Here is a 17,120-nt window from a genome sequence, read left to right as displayed (position 1 = left end):
CTGGACAATCCTGTCATCAGCTGTAGAGTGAGCCTGTTCTCACTGTTTTCTTTTGCTGTAGCTCTTCAAAGGTTATTTAACCCATGCTGGCCACAGACAGCTAAGCTGGACCCTATATCCAGTATCACTGCAGCCTTCTCACCAGCAGGTGATTACCACAACCACACATTCTGCACAGGAATAAAGCTTAATGAGAATCATCATCATCAAGGAAAGTGCAGTTTTCTCATCAAGCTATAAACACAAAAAATACATTGAGTTATTTATTTTTCCCAAATAGCTTAAAACATTTTCCTTAGCAGAAACGTAGTTTAGACTTTTATCTCACTGGCCTAAATCTATAGAATAATTCTATTAGCTGCCCTGGTCTTACTTTTATGAATTTGAAAGAAGAACTGGGGCCTTGATATATTAAGACAGCCTTGAAACAGCTTTCAGTCTCTAATTAGGAATCCACTGAAAGGGAAAAAGTGTTTGTTATGATAAATACTGACAGAAGTGTAGTTACATAAGCCAAGCACTCCTGGTGTAATAACACTACCCACCTGTAACTCAGCCAAACAGAAGGCTAATGCCAGAAAGGGAAACAAAGGGGGATCAGGAGGCCCAGACAGAACAGGAACCAAAAGGCCATTTGTCAAGCAGTGGCCTTTTCCTTCACCAAATATTGGCTAGGACAAGTCCTTATATGTAATAGATCCATAAAACAATTAGGGGTGAAAGAATAAATTATCTAGCTCAGCTTCATAGATCAGTTGCCATACAGAAAATTTCCTCACTGCAGTTTCTCCTCTAACTGGAAAAACAAGACCCAAGGATTGACACCTTAACTTTGAAGTCACATTCCTCACCTAAGATATTCACAATTACAAGAAGTTTCAAAGGAATTTGGAAAAGTTCCGTAGAAAGCTGTTCTAGGAATAATCCCACAGAAGTCCATTTCTACTTTTTCGGTGCAATTTATTCTTCAATATGGAGTTTATATTTGGTTTAGATTAGGCTTGATTTTAACTAGTTTCTTTAGAGGCAAGTATATTGCAATCATGTCTTTTATGTCAAGCATGCACCCCCTAATCAATTTGATTTGGGCAATGCAAAGAGGTGTGATGGAAGAATAAAAATTTTAAAGACAGTTAAATTCATATGAGTTCCACAAAAACTGTCACAGGACTAGAGAAAAAAAACCCAGTTAGTGGACTTTCTGTGCAAAAGTTAACTCGTTATCTTTCATGTTTTCTCTGTTGATGCGACAGATGGCGCATAACCTGCTGGCCAAACTATGGCACATACCTCCCAGACCATGATGGAGTGAAGAGGGCAGCTATAACTGCTGAGAAATTCTGAAAATTCTCAGAAAAGATGCAGAAGGATGGATCTGAAGGTATCAAGGCAGATTTCTGAGACTAAAGTATATTTACAAAGGACGTGAACTGATGCAAGGTAGATAGTTTGACTTTCTGTCATAAGAAGGTACAGGGTAATAAGCCATAGAAAAGATCAATGTTCTGCTTCCAGTTCTGTCACAGCTCTGTTGGGTGTCTTACCAGGTCATTCATTTAATCAGTCAGTGCACCAGATTCCCATAAAATAGGGATAAAATGCTTACTTTACAGGTTATAGAGAGGTCATTCGCTTTTGCTAGAAAAAGGCTTTGCAGCATTTGAAAGAAGTGCAAAATGTACATGAACAGAACGCAGAAGTGAATGTAGGCAGACATCACATCATCCATTTAATGTGACATCCATTTAAAATTGACACTAGAGTTGGACTAGGTTCACTTCTTATCAAAATTCATTCAGTGAAAATCTCCACATTAAACCATCAAGCATCAGGATTTTCCTTTTTTGTGTGCCTTCTTGTTCTTCAATTGAGAACCTTGCCAACTACCTCCTCTGACAAGTGGGCCCTTGAGACAACCACCTGACACCGAGTCCAGCACAGGCTTCCCAGAAGGACCCTTCACCTATCCTTCTCAGGATCTTCATGCAGTTTTGAGTATTTCTGCTTCACACACATAGAATTCCCAAATCTCCAGAACCCTTTTATATTTTTCATATAAAACCAACCACCATCTGAAAGCAAAAGGTATCTTACCTTTCCTTAAGGGAACCTTTGGGAGTACAGCAACTATATTCAAGAAGACACATGTTGTCATGTGGACCTCTTCTTTCATGAAAACTGATCTATTTGCTTCCCCTCTCCTCCTGTCCTAAGTTTTCCATGTCTGCATGAGGCTTACTTCTTCTGAAGCCTTATTTAAATCTGTGCTTTACCTTTTGGCTTCTGTCCACAATGCTAGCACCCTCAGCAGCCAGACTAACTGGTCACTCGGATTTCTGTAGGATAGGTCTATCTGATTTTCAGGATATTGTAACCACAAATTAAAATGTGATCTATTATTATAATATCCAGCTTGAGAACAAGGTATGATATTTTTTCAGAAGAAGTTCTATATATGGATATAGAGACATTTAGGTGACAATAGATGTCAGAGAAGCAAGTGCAGGTTAAAATAATGAATTCAACCTGCAGTTGAAAGTCCTTGCATTAAGTTCACCAAAATACTCTACTTGCCTCTGTTTTCCTGGACAGCTCACTACATTTCTGATCTCATCAAATAGATATATACTCACTCATATTTGACAAAAAAGCTTTTATGTTTGAAATACTTATAGTTGTATCATAAACATATGAACAATAAATAAGTTCAGACAACTGAGGTACAGAGAATGAGAATTATGCTACATCCATGTAGGATCACCAAGTATCTTTAGTATGGTAACCACAGACAACTGTTGGCATGTGGTGTGGGGTGTAATTGAAGCTTTGTTAATAATTAGAGTAGTTTTACTGGAGTGCTTCCCTGCAGATTCTTGAGATTTTGTGGAGGTCATTCCTCATACTATTACAACTACCATAAATACCTTTGGTTGTCTTTCTAACTCTCAAATTAGCAGCTGCTATTCCCTTTCTAAAATGACCTTTTCTACTCCAGAGATACCAATTCTTAAAATAGCAATATGGGTTAAAGAATTGAAATGGTTTACATTTGAATTTTTCCTTCTCAGTGACAAGGGTTTCTCATCTAGCAAATCTGGCTTTGTTATGGCCTTTGGTCCTTTCATCACATTTGGAACAGGCTGTATTTGATGAAGATCCGTTCAGAAAACTACTCTTAAAATAAACAAAGATAATTTCATGCATGTTAGGAATTTAAATCACTTCTGGTCCCAGAGCAACCTGACTCAATTCTTTCAGAATGGTCTGACAATTATAAAATAAGATTAATTACAGTAGGAAAGAATAAAAGCTGCAAAGGCTTGTGATTTCTATTTTTCTTGTAAGATGGGTAAGCTAAGTTCAAAATATGGATCCTGATAATTACCAGATCTTTTAGTACAAAACAGTAATATTGTTACATCAATTTACATTTTCATTATTGGCACTATATTTAACTGGCCTAATTTTCTAGGTTATTCATATCACAACTTTTGTTGAGTTTGACATTGTTTGATTGATCTCTCCTACACTGAGAGCCATCTGCCCACATTGTTATAAGCAGCAGGACAGCAGAAATTGACCATTTGTTACTATCAAAAATGGAAAACATTATTCTTTCATGATGTCCTTAAACCATACATGTCTACTTCTATCCTCTATAAAACATAGCATATTGAACTTCAGTATTCATTATGTTCAGATCAACTCTTTTCTGGTTTTAGTAGAAGCTCTGCTTTCTTTTTAGCCCAGGGATGTTGAAAAGTATATTAAGCTTAATATTTCACGCAAAACTAGGTTATATAATGGTTTCATATGTAAAGTAGGTGAACAGATGGATTTCTGCTCTTGTGATCTGAACTAGATTAAATTAGAACTCGGTTTAACTAGGTTAAATTGCATGGTCTTAATAAGGTCATTTAGAACAAGAAAAAACATTAAATAAAGGAATCATTAATTCCATCCAAAAATATAATTAATATCAAGTTTTGTTTATTTATTTGAAGAAAAAGAATCAGAACTTTTTAGCAATAAGTTACTTTTCTAAGTAGTAATAAGAGAAGTTTATGAACATACTCCATGCTCAATAAGCTGTATTCTAATGTTGAAATTTTCTGTTACAAGAATAATTTCTTCCATTCACATCTCCTATCATCTCTATGTGACAGAGGATTAGCAAATGTTCATAAACAGATGCTTGTATTTGTCACAGGTATTTTGGCCTACAGCCAGCAGTAGCCAGACAGGTGTTTTGTGCAAAACCAAAGTCCGCCTCACAGGAAGAGGCTGATGTCTAATAACTGCCTAATAACTGCTCCTCACAGAAAAAAAAAAAAAAATCAGTATTAGAGCCACATCTGCTACTCCTCTTGTGTCCCAGCAGCTGTATTTGAAACTCAACAACTTTCTAGGCTAAAACACCTTTTCTTGATGAAATTCCTCAGCATTATTTTCATGCATTATGCAGTTGATTTGTCACACTGCATGATGCACAACCTAGTTATTCTGGTTAAACTCATGGCTAAATGAGAACCGGATTTAAATAGTTAGGTAAATTTATATTTCATTAAAGAGAGGTCAAAACATATTTCTTAATTCTTGTTCTGAATAAGGATTTTGATGGGAAGAATAATAAACATTGGCAGTCCATAAATAGTGATTTGTATAGCCCAAAGGCTTAAAGATTAACTTTTCACACTGCAGCAAGCAATGAACAAGTAGACAAGGACAGAATACATTCCTGAATAAAGCAAAATGCTTTGGCCCATGGTCAAATGTGTCTCCCATCATTTTGTTCTTTAAATGTAGTCAGAAAATCTTCCAAAATTAGTGCTACTATTCTCAAAATTTCTTTAGATATGTAAGAGAGGTGCATAAACTAAGAACTTCAGATTATTAGGTATTTTTTTATTATTTCTCCAAGAAACAAATTCTAACTTACCCAAACTCCATTATGAAATCTGATAAGATTGATGGGAATTTAAGAAACTCACAGTGAATCACATGTGGGAAAGAGCCAAGTAGACAAGAATGTTCCCTCTTCTTAGGGAAAAATAGTTGACGAAAGAAAGAAGTAATGCTGAAATATCTCCTAGAAGCAGAGCGAACTGTTTTTTGACCTAGAGGACAGTTTAGCAAAAATCCCAAAATCCTTAAAAGGAAGTATTTTATCTCAGTTATAGACTTCTCCAGTGGTGTTTTGGGGGATTTCTCTGTGGCAAGGAAATTCTGAAATTCTGCTTTTATTGGGATGCTTGAAAACATGATCAAGAACACAAAATTCTCAGAGAAGAAGTGTTTCTAATTTTGATAATATTTTTTTTATCTTATAGGGAGATAATGGGAGTCTCTCAAGTTGGAAGAATAGAAAAAAAAAAAGAAAGCTCTTAGGAAGAAGATATCATCTTTGCTTTTTAATGTTTAAGTTCAGTTCTTAAACCACAATTATTTTGGTTAGAAAAGTGAGATGAAAATTCCTTATTATGCCAAGATGCATTTCTTCTTGCTTATAGAAGAACTACCTAGGCACAGTTTCATTTTCTCTTTTGTGGCTGGCTATTTTTATAAGGACCTTGAAAATCAGAGGTTTTGAAGGTGTTTTAAAGAAAATATATCTACAAAAACACTTGTTTGCCAGTCTCTCACACCTTTGTAGTGTTTTTTACCTAATCCAGAAAAGGCTAAGCAAGTCAAATTCTATCACAGTATTTTTATCTTTTAAAAGGATCTGAATGATCCCCTTTTGGAGACAATCAGATTTGAGAGATTCTAGTCAAATATTTAAAACTATTTCAAATACTCAAGTGGATTCCATAACTTTATTTACTTCACAATGTCTCACAATTTTTAATGTTTACCCCCTTACTATTTTAAATGGCCTGTATAAAAAGCTATTCCAGTGTCAGTAAAGAGAGGCAATTATCTGAATTCTCCCCTTTGAAGGAAAAACCCTCCAGAAATTCCTTTTTTTCCACAACTTGTTCTGCCTGTATCTGGCAGCCTTTCTTGGAAGTTAATTCTGCCAACCCTTGCTGGACTTAAAGTGGTAGGATAAGGTGATGGGTTTTATTGCACAAGCAGAACCCATTGTGTTATGAATCTATGGTAACACTGTACTTATCAAACAAGAAAAAATAAGTTCAATTGCACTGCCAAGTACTTTATGTGCTGACCCTGTTTTCATTTTTATCAAATTTTGTGCAAGAAGGAAAGGGGTTTGGATAGATCCTGATAATGTATGTCACTTCTGAATTCTGGAGGAGTGTAATCAAATCTGTAAGTGTTCTACAGACTGATACACATTCCCATCATCAGGCCTGTAATCTCTATGAACTCGTCAGAGTATGGAGAAGACCAGAAACAGCGAGATATAACACGTAAAATAGATTGTATATCATTGCATACATGTCTCAAATATTCCACAGGCTTTAGTTCATGTTTTTTAGGTTTTTGATTTATTTCTGATTCCATTTTCAAGTAAGTTCAGAAAACCTCATTAATTTGCACTCTTAGGAGCAAGTGCTTTTTGATAACAAGGAGGTTTAAAATACTGTATCAGTGATACACCAACTGAAAGCCTGCTCATTCCATGGTCTGTAGATGCAGTCTGGAGCTTCTGAATTGCTCATTTCTTTTATCTTTTTCTAGATTGCCTGGAGCCCCTAGAAAATAGTAGCAAGGAAAAAGCATTCCTACATAATGAAGAACATGATCAGTGAAAAAATCTTTGACAATTGGAGGGGAACAGTCTGTACTAATAAATACAAGACTAGGTAGGATGTAGAAACCAGAGTCCATCCCACACACCCTGTGCACATTCAGATTAAGTGTGAAAAAGCTGTGAGCAAATAGGTGCCCATTTCCCACAGCTGCCTTTTAAAGTTAGATTTCTCATTTGCCAATTCACACGATACCACCTTAGCTCCACAGTAGTTCATTACAATATAAAATAATGAGCTATGAACTCTTGCAGCCTGGTTTTTGTGTCTGATATTGTACTGAATCAGAAATAATAGCTCACAAGACTAAACAAAGTGGAATTTTATAGACAAATAAAAGCAATTGTGAGACCATAGTAAACCAAGAATATTAATAGAAGCATAAAAAAATTATCAGCCATACCTGCCAAGAATTACGTGCTGAACTTTTATCATTTTACTTCAGCAAGGTATTTGGCACAGGAATGCTTAATGATAATCAGTGTTGGTTTCTGGTTTATGTTTAACCTCTGAATGTGCTAACCAGGAATGCAGGGAATCAGTCTGATTTTGAAATACTACTGAGTAGTTATGTGGGAGGGACTGTACAGCACTGTGGTCATAAGGTAGAAAAATAGGAGTAGATTTTGCTCTGGAATTTTCCTTTAATGCCATCTGGGAATATCATTCATCTGTGCCATAACAACCAAACCGAAAACCTGACGATGATGCTCAGGCAATGGATTCTTAACAGCAACAGAACACTGTATATGATGGGCACAGTTTAAATTCACCCAGGCTCAGCTTAGTTCTATTCCCTTCTGCAAAAATGCTGTACACTGGGATTGTCCTGGCACCGTCAGATCTGTTGTGCAGGGCATCATTCAAATGCTGCTGTTGAGCCACTCTGTCACTGCAGGACAGGAATAAAATCTCCTTTAGTCTTTATGCTTTAATAGATTTATAGTCTTTTTTTATTCCTTTTACAAATCACAGCTTTCTGTAACCGAATAAAATTACATTAAGAGTCACTGTTTACATACTTTCTCTGCTTACTGAAAGTCAGCTGTCATGTAAGAAGTTTTCAAATGAATAATGCATTTGGAAGTAGCCAATTCTTCAGCTTTGCAAGACCAGCAGGGCTTCAAAATGCATAAAAGCTTTAGTTTGCTAAGATTCAAACTGGAATGCTGAAAAAAAAATAAAGAAGATTCAAGAAAAAGGTTCATTTCAGGACTTTTCAGTAATTCCCCCTTTATTTAACAGAAAGCCCTAACAAAGTTCCTCTTCAGAGTTGTTATGAGAGTGAGTTTGGTGGAAGATTTAACGAGTGAAAGACTTTTATTTCTGTTCATTGTTTATATTATGATTGACACCGGAATCTGATACTAGACTCCTCGCACATCTCTTTCAGCTGAAACATTCTTGTGGAACCTTCTGTGTTGTTTATATCTAAAATGGTATTTCAGCTTCCAGGGCATCCTGTGGTCAAGCCACTATCTACCAGTGCATTCTGATAATATTGTTTCTAAAATCAGATGACACATTGTGAATACTGGTTTCAAGGACTGGTTAAAACCTGCAAGGTTACACCCTCTTCAAATCGTTGAATTCTCATATAGGAGGATTATTAAAAGAACATGATCAAGGTTAGTGGCCCCTAAAATTAGACCTCACAGCTGTGTTTTGACTTTGCTGCCTGTGTATGAACACAAACATCATCGGTGCATTTGGACTTCTTTAAAATGTAAGAAAAATCTCTTTTTCTTTCCAGACTACCGTACCATTCATTAGAATGAAGGAATCTCAAGGCACAGTATTTGTATTTTACATATATTCCTGTACCAGCTCATGTTGCATGCTAACTGATAACACAGACACGTAAGGAATTCCCTTAGAAAGCTTTTCGGAGGCAGGTAACTAAAATAGTCCCCTAATTTCAGATTTAGTTGACTTTTTCCCAGTTTAATTTATGTAAGATACTGTAAAAGGGCAACACATCATATTGATGTGATGAAATAATACTTGTAGATGAATTAGCTCTGAAAACCTAAAGTGATGAGTCATTCTTATCCTCGCTTATTTTTAATTTGAGCACTAGCACGTCACTCTTCTGCTTTTACAGCAGTTTCACTTTCTAGGAGGACACAAGCATTGCCTTGAATTACAGTGACTTGTAATGACCCCAAGGCTACCTAGAAACTGAGGGACTGCTATGCTGCATTTGTTCATTGCATCTGTGGTGCCCTCTCCATGCCAAAATCATGTATTTGGTGGTGGAGGCTGGTGATCTAGGACTGGGCTCAGGTAGCATTTGCTCAGCAAAGGGGGACAGCATGCCCTCCACAGAGAGCTGGGCACCTGCCCTGATGGCAGGGTCTAGTTGAACCACGTCATGCACTTTGATATCCAGAGGGACTCTGCGATCAGTAAAAGTGAGTTTAAATTTTCAATTTTAAGCAAATAAAGTTAACAAATGCAAAATTTAATAAACTTGTGGTAAGAGGACAACTTAGAGAGTTTTTACTTTCACAAAGTAAATAGATACTCTGTTCACCATATGCTTATCTGAAACTGAGGCAGCTGTGACCACTGTTCAGCCTCTCCTCTCGAGGATGCTTAGTTTGAAGTCTGCAATATAGAGCAATCTAGACCATGTCCCTGAAATCCCTGTAGGAACTAAACCATTATTGTTACCTTAACACTTTGCTACTTCACCTTTCCTAGAAGCCACCCAGTAACTGTCCCTAGATTCTTTTATTCTGTGTTAAAGGGAAATAATGTGGTGAAACAGGATTTACCAGGCTGGTTGTATCTCTATATAAATGTTAGGAGATTTCAAATTTCAGTATGTGCTTTCCCTCAGATAGACTGGGGTTTGATGAGACCTTTGGACTGCAGACGGTTTAAAAGATGTTTCAAAAGCACGAATCCTGGGTTCAAATATGAACATATATAAATATCTAGTTGGAGGTTGTTGTTTTCTTCCAAAGGTCAGTAATGTAAATAGTCATATGAGAGAAGGAAGTGGTAAAAGGCACTAGACTGGAACTCCAGGCAGGGTTGAGCTCCTGGCTCTGTTTCAGCTTGGGACTGCAGGCAATTCTTATAGGTATAGCATTTCACTGCCTCAGCAGGCTGCTATTAATTAATGTCTGTGTCTGAGGTCTGTGTTAAGAGGGATGAGAGCAGGGAGTCCTCTCTGTGAAGCAGCAACAGGGATCTTTCTGTGCCCAAGGCACTTCTTTCAGAGTTGACAAGGGTGTCTCAGCACAGCTCTCCACAGGTAGTCCAGGCAGTTATCTGCTTCCTGGGGCTGAGCTTCACTTCTTCCATGCTCACTGCAGTTATAAAATTATCATTTCAGACTATGAGAATCAGTTAAAGACTATGAAAATTAGTCATGGGGGGAAAGAAAAAGACCTCATAGTCCAAGAATGAGGGGATTTTTTTTTTTTCTCCAGAACATATGAATTCAATTTTGGAGAAAAATTAATCTCAGAATGTAAGCACATGAGGAAACATATGAGGAGTCAGAACAAAGGGCCTCTTAAATGACAATCAGTCATTCTATCAACCCATGACTGTAGCAAAATGTTTTCCTTGTAAAACAGTTGTCTGACATATGCTTGTAAATCTGCCAAAAAGGATATCCCACCTAAACAAAGCAGAAAATAGTGGGGTTCCAGTTCAATATATCCCTGATTTTTCATAACTTTTGTTTAGTTCATGCAAATACCTACAAAGTACTGTTAAAGTAAACCACAGCACCACTAAAGTCCCTCTATTTAAACAGAAAGGCTTATACTATTGACACCACCAGTCAGAGATGCCACTGCAAACTCAATTCAATCTGCAGCTTGGCACAGCAGAGGAGGGAACAGGGCTGCTTCAAGCCCTCAGATGGGGATTCTGATAAGGGGTTCCCTCTCCTTGGGCACCGCTGTTTAAATTGGGCTCCTTAGCCATGATTTGCAGGGCTGCAAAATCATCTGGTTAACTCAGTGCTGGTGGAAGCTCAGAGCCTTTCTATGTGTGTGGAAGCTATGGGAAAGGAACTGAAAGATCATTCACTGTACGGTGGGAGGGACCTGGCAGCAACAGGAATGGAATAAGCCCAGGCAGTCCTTCAGCTCAGGAGAGACAAGTGTTGAGAAGGTACTTTGCAAGCACCAGTCAAATTACTAAGAAAAAATTAAATTATTCCATTGTAAGCTTAAGGTATGCTTATAGCTATGCAAGTGGAACAGGCATTGGCAAGCTGGCATTTCCAGAACATTAAGGAAAAAAAAAACTAAAACAAAACCCCAGAAATTATTTTTAGGATTACATTATATTTTTAAGATTACATTAAAGCTAATCCATCATAAGTGACAGGATAGCTTTCAATACTAAGACCTTCTATGAATCAAAATATTCTTGTTCCATCTATCATATATCTATCAATCTATCTGTCCATCTATCACATATTGACTGGAATTTTGAAAAGTGACAAGTTAATATGGGGTTAAATACAATAGAATTATTAAGTCTATATTATGGTTCCATTCTTTGTACAGGAAACACAAAACAAACTGTTCTCACTAGCAATCATTCTTCAAAGTCATAGAGGAAAGAATATATTCTGTTAGGTATATAATGTAATTAGTTGGTATAATTTCATTTAATCAAAGTAATGTCCATGTAGATAAGAGGAGAAAGAGAATGAAACCTTTGAACCTATATTTCACTTTATGTTTTATACAAAGTTCAGTATCTTATCAGGATCCTTGTGTAAAACAACAAAGATACATAATTTAAGGTCAATTATAAAAATGTTAGATGGGCGAGATGGGATGAAATGGGGATCCAGTAACTTTTGAAGACTGTTTTAAGAATTTATTGGAAGCTATTTAAAAGAGCTCTCTGTTAGAGGGATAACATCTCAAAATATTTGGACTATATTGAAGCAAAAGTATTCAACTTTAACTAACTTGTTAGAATTCTTTGAAGATGTTACTGCTATGTTACTGTAAAGGGAATTCTAATTTAATTTGATTTTGAGAGGATACTTAGCACTGCTCCACATCAAAGATTACTGGATAAAAGGTATAGAAGAAAGACTAAGAGCTAGAGTGGAATAAAAATAATTTCTCAAGGAACAAAAGAGAATGATGTATAGCTATTTTTAAGGAAGAAAAGAGATTGTTACATATGGCAGGGTTAGTTGAAGTATAAGCTTTAAACATTCTGAAATTTTTGAGGCATGTGTAGCTTGAATGAGACTTTTATAAATCAATGGGGACAGTTTCTGAAGCAGTATATCCACTTTGTCACTCACAACTGCCAAAAATTTACCTGCCTCATGCAATATGAGAGCTGTTTCCAAGTTGATTAAAAACTAACGGACTAAGGGAACTTACAGATTTCTTCCAATATTCCCGTGTCCTGACAATAATTAAATGGGAAAAGAAAGACTGATGAGACATCTTCATGACAAACTAGTCAAAAAGCATGGTAACTGTGCTTATCTAAAAGTTTATAAGAGCAGTTTTCAGGCTAATCTAAATTGGCACAAGAATTTAAAAACTCAGCAAAGTTGTAAAGCATACACAGCTATCAGACGAAAGCTGTGTGCTCACTGTCTGCACTGGCCTTTAAAACTGCAGGCAAAGAGATTAGAGCTTCCCCAAGTTCAAAACAGAAGAAAGTGGGAAATGTTGCCATCACAACTACTTTATGCCAAGACTTTATGTAGTGCTAATGGAAAAAGTGCTGGAAATTAAAGACAAGTTCAGAATGAGTTAGAGGAGCAGAGAGAAAAAAGAAGGGAAGTGAATTTCAGATAAACAAGGGCAGAAAGAAAATACCGGGCATATTGAGTCGGACAGGCTTTTCCTGTCCTTGTGCTAAACATTTCTTATGCTGCCTTCCCTGTTTCCTAGTTGTATAGTCCAGGTGAAAGGGCATACTTTGCTCTTGGAGCCAAGTTCCAAAACTCATGGATTTTTTTTACATGATTATGATAACTGCTACCAGTCTAACCCTTTCCTAAAAAGTATGTTAGTAGTACTGGTCTCAAAAACAGTAACACACAATTCATCATTCACAGCAGTCAGAGAGCCAAAGCTGGGGACTATATACCAATTCTGGGGACTGTGCCTCCTTCTTTGCACCTTTGTTGCACAATGAAGCAGAACACTATAAAGCCCTTTAGGGGATTACTTGCAACTTAAAATGGCACATATGTATTATAATTACATTGTATTCCAATAGAATCAGCACACTATTTGCAGTAAGAAATCCCTTTGATCCTCTCCACAAAGTCAGGTAAGTAGGTTTCTCTGACCGAAAGTCATTTTATTGAGTGATTTGATGGAGACAATCTCTCTTGGCAGGTGCAGTAATTGCAAAGTAAGAAGATCTCAGTAGCTATTCTGGATCATGAAAATATTTTTTTAATTATATTCTTTATCCTTAAAATAAAGAATATAATTTTCAACTTATTTTCAGCACACAGGCTGCAATAATTTTGCATTCTAAATGAGGATGCAGTTCTCAGACAAATAATGAGAATAAGAGTTAAGTTGAATAGTAAAGGGCAAATTATCAAAGTATCTGCAGCATCAAGGGCTGCTGCCACTGCAGAGGCAGCCCTGTGTGTGTTACAGAGCAGACCACATTTGGATGGCTGCCCTCCTAGCTACTGCAAGCACAAACACCCATTTTCATCAGCTTATGAAAGAAAATTTGGCTCCCATAGACAGCCGTTACTAAGAGCACAGGCTGCAGCACAGGAAACCCAGTCATGTTCAAGCCTTTTCCTCTGCTTAAGTCCACATGTTCAGTGTCCTGTATTGTTTGCTGTATATGCACTACCACTTTGATGTTCTTTGGGGGTCCTCAAACTGACCTTTCCATATTTTCCCAAAGAGAACTGTCCCAAACAATATTCAGCCCAGAGAGAAAATTAAGAACAATCTGCAACCTTGTATATGGGGTTCAAAGAATTATTGGAGAGATGTTAGAGGGCCAAGGGGCTAGAAGAGTGGTCTGATGAAGGACCAAAACTGCAGCAGAAGTTTAGGGTAATAAAGTTTTCTGGAAATGAGCTTTTCTTGAGCAGGGCAGAACCTCAGAGTCACAACTCCTAGCACTTGTCCTAACCCAGACGTTACAAGCTGGAGCAGTTGCTTTGGTCAACCATTTGTGCTAACACAGTTTGCAGTGGCATAAATAAGGAGTACTTCTATTTTGGTCAGAGAAGTTTAGCCCAGAATAAACCTGCAGTGACATCAATACAAGACCACAAGGATCACAGCCTGCCAGTTTATGGAATAGTTATGATCCCACATAGACAATGTTTCCCAGGAACAGGAGTTTTCTATAATTCATTGCTAAACTTTCAAATCCTCAGAAGAGTGACAGTAAATCCATTCTATTTATTGTTAGCTCAAGGTCAGCTTTGCTGAGTGTTTATCCTCTAGAGTACTCTCACAGACCAGGTTGGACAAAACAGCAGATAAATAAACCATAAAAACGTCATGTGCACCCTCCAAAAACACTCAGTTTCATGGTTGCATTCACAACTGCCCCAGCACGATGCAGCTTTCCTGACTTTCTGTTTCTATACATCTACTATTAACAAAGAGCCCAAGATTAAGCTGATGGGTCTGCTGGTGGTTTTCTCTAAAACAGGAACAACACTTTGTCATGGGCTGCCATCAAGGGGCGTGGTATTCCCAAGCAGAGAGATTCTAGTCTGCCTAAATAGGTAACACAAGGCTCAGGTGGACACCAGAGCTCAGGTCCAGCACAGGTTTCAGCAGTCAGGAGAACACTAAAGGCTTTGCATTGCACCAAGATCTGCTAAATCAGAGGGCATCCAGGAAACCATAGCTGACATGAATGCAGATTTGGGAATTTTTCATTAGCAGGATAGTAATTGCAACTTTAAGGCTGTATTGCTAATGATAATAGGGTGAGGAAGTCACTGTAATGTGTTATAAACAAGTCTTCATATTGAAGTAATTCTCCCATGAAGTGAAACTCTTTTTAAGGAACATTATTGTTCCATATCATTCGTGGTGTTTTCTAATAGTGTTCAGAGGAAATGACTGGCTTTCTGAGTGCCAGATCCCAGGGTATAGAAACAATGGGGGCCCTATAAAATAAAAATTAAAAATAAAAAAAGAAGTAATATTTTTCAGGCAGCCTTCTGACTTGCTACAGAAATCTCTTCAACCCTACTGATGTTCCTTGCTAGGGACTGGGATTTGTAATAAAGTCAGTGATTTTCAGACAAAAGTTCATTGCTGTTTTGAAACAAAATACTCACTATATCCAGATCAGCCTTCTCATTTAGTTTTCTGCACTCTCCTCCTTGTTTCAAGCATATTTCTAGGTTGAGCTCTTTCGTGACCTTTCAGGTTATTCCTAGATTTTTCTTTCAAGGAGTGGGTGGCATTTCAGTAGGCTGGGTTCACTTGCTCAATCACAACAAAGGAAAATAAAAATAACCAGTGAAAAACTGAAGTTGCTGGAATGTGTAATACTCAGCATTAAAATGGCACAAAGTGCCTGCCTATTTATAGCTCTTGTTTTGAGAAAGAGTGAGACACACTTTGGGCACAATGCATCACCCAGGAAAACGTGTGGCCTTGCATTCTGTGTGAAAGACTTTTTGTTTGTTGTACCACCAGTAATTTCCCAGGAAAATGAGGTTTACTTAGCATTTTGTTTATCTCTTTTATGCAAGCAAATGCCAGATTTGACATGCCAGTTTGGTTGCTGAGTAAAGACTTGGATGACTAAATAAAATTGTGTTTTCTGTAATTCAGATTAATACACATACCTTCATCATTAAATCTTTGCTGAGACATGCATGCTTGGCATGATTATACAAGAAATGTGTTTTCGTGTTTTAAAAGATCTGTAGTATCTCATTCATCAAATGATAAGACTTTGAGGTGGACAAAACACTCCCAATTTACCAGTACCTGTATTTATTTTATAAATAGCTTCTTTCTCCTTATTTCGTTCATGCTGAACTATATTTAATAAATTTTGACTTTCTTTCTTTCTTTCAAAGTTTAATATAATTTTGTGTTTTGTTTTCCAGTTCAGTAGAAGGTAGGAAAGAATGAAATGTCAGAGAGCAAAACAACTGGAAAGACATAACGAAGGTGCTGTTTGCAAGAAATAGAAGAAAACTATGTGCAAATACCATGCAGAAGACATATACAAAAAGACATCACTCTCAGTAGCAGCCCACAGATTTTTCATCTTCTGTTTAAAAGTAAGCCAAGCCTTACTGTGCGCCATGTGGACTGACAGCAGACAAGGGTAAACAATAAGAATACTTTAAATAATAAGTAAATAAGAGTTAATAAAAACTCATTCTGTGAACTCAGGACCACAGGAAACTCCCTGTAGAATCAGAAGGTCAGGTCTGCGGTCCATCTGTCTCAATCCCCTGTCTCCAACAACAGCAACAGGAGATGCTGGTTAGGAAGAGCACATGAGCTGAGCCCTGCAGGCTCTTCTCCACGTACTCCCCAATACTCCCAGTTCCTGGGGCAGAGGCCAATTTCTATCTATTCCCTTCAGCATGTCCCCATATGGTACTCACTTTGGAAAAAAAGCTGGAGACTCTCCGTGCTTTTTGAGTCTGAAACCTGTAATCACGACAACAAAGGTAGGATCAAAAGTGGGGGAAAGTGCAGCAGAAAAAAGAAGAGGAAAAGTTTCTGAAGTAATGCAGCAGAGCACAGCCACTGGGGAAAAAAAATAAAGAAAAAAAAAAAAGAAGAGAGAAAAAAAAAAAGAGAAAAAGAAATTCTGAACTGAAGCCAAATTATAAACACGGTCCTGTGGATCCATTAAGGTACATTAATGCTGCCACTTCCCCATCTGTTCCCTGAAGTTCCAAACCAAAAACAATTCATCTGCAGTCTTGGCTCCCGTATTGTGTGAAACATTCATCTATTAAATTAATCTGGAGAAAATGTATCTATTTCATCCCTGGTGGGACTTTGTTTTGTTTTGATAGGGCTGCATACCATGGATTGTAGCCTATTGAGGCCACAGATAAAAAAAAAACATGTGAATAATAAAACAACAAATGAAACAAATAAATAATGGCTACATGCTACTTTTTTTCCCTCTAGCAAAAATGCCTTTAGAATAACTGCAATTTTTTTTCTGTTGTTTTGAGAAGGCTAGCAATTTACACTAACAAAATTGACACAATAACCCTGAGAATGCTTATTTTTCCATGAACAATGTACAATGACAAAATATAATGGGAAATTTCCATGTTCTTAAACTCTGATAAAACTTTCAAACTTTTTTGTGCCAGTATCACAGAGGGAGAAACTCATGCCTGACCTTGTTAAGCAAAAAAAATCTAAAATGTTCTTTGCAATCTCCTTAGCCAGTAATTCC

The 17,120-nt window shown here is 37.2% G+C and overlaps 1 long non-coding RNA gene across 9 annotated transcripts in view; it reads left to right on the top strand.

Moving 5' to 3' along the window:
- LOC115493849 (uncharacterized) overlaps positions 1–16,814 on the top strand; it is a 106,250-nt gene extending 89,436 nt beyond the window's left edge. For all 9 annotated transcript variants that reach the window (XR_012054086.1, XR_012054090.1, XR_012054085.1 and 6 more), the window contains 2 exons: positions 1,254–1,440; positions 15,796–16,814. This is a non-coding gene — a long non-coding RNA (uncharacterized lncRNA). The remainder of the gene's footprint in view (positions 1–1,253; positions 1,441–15,795) is intronic.
- Positions 16,815–17,120: the final 306 nt, after the last annotated feature.

Source organism: Taeniopygia guttata, chromosome 2, assembly GCF_048771995.1.
Source record: "Taeniopygia guttata chromosome 2, bTaeGut7.mat, whole genome shotgun sequence".
Lineage (NCBI taxonomy): Eukaryota > Metazoa > Chordata > Aves > Passeriformes > Estrildidae > Taeniopygia > Taeniopygia guttata.
This window is presented reverse-complemented; position numbering and strand designations above follow the sequence as displayed.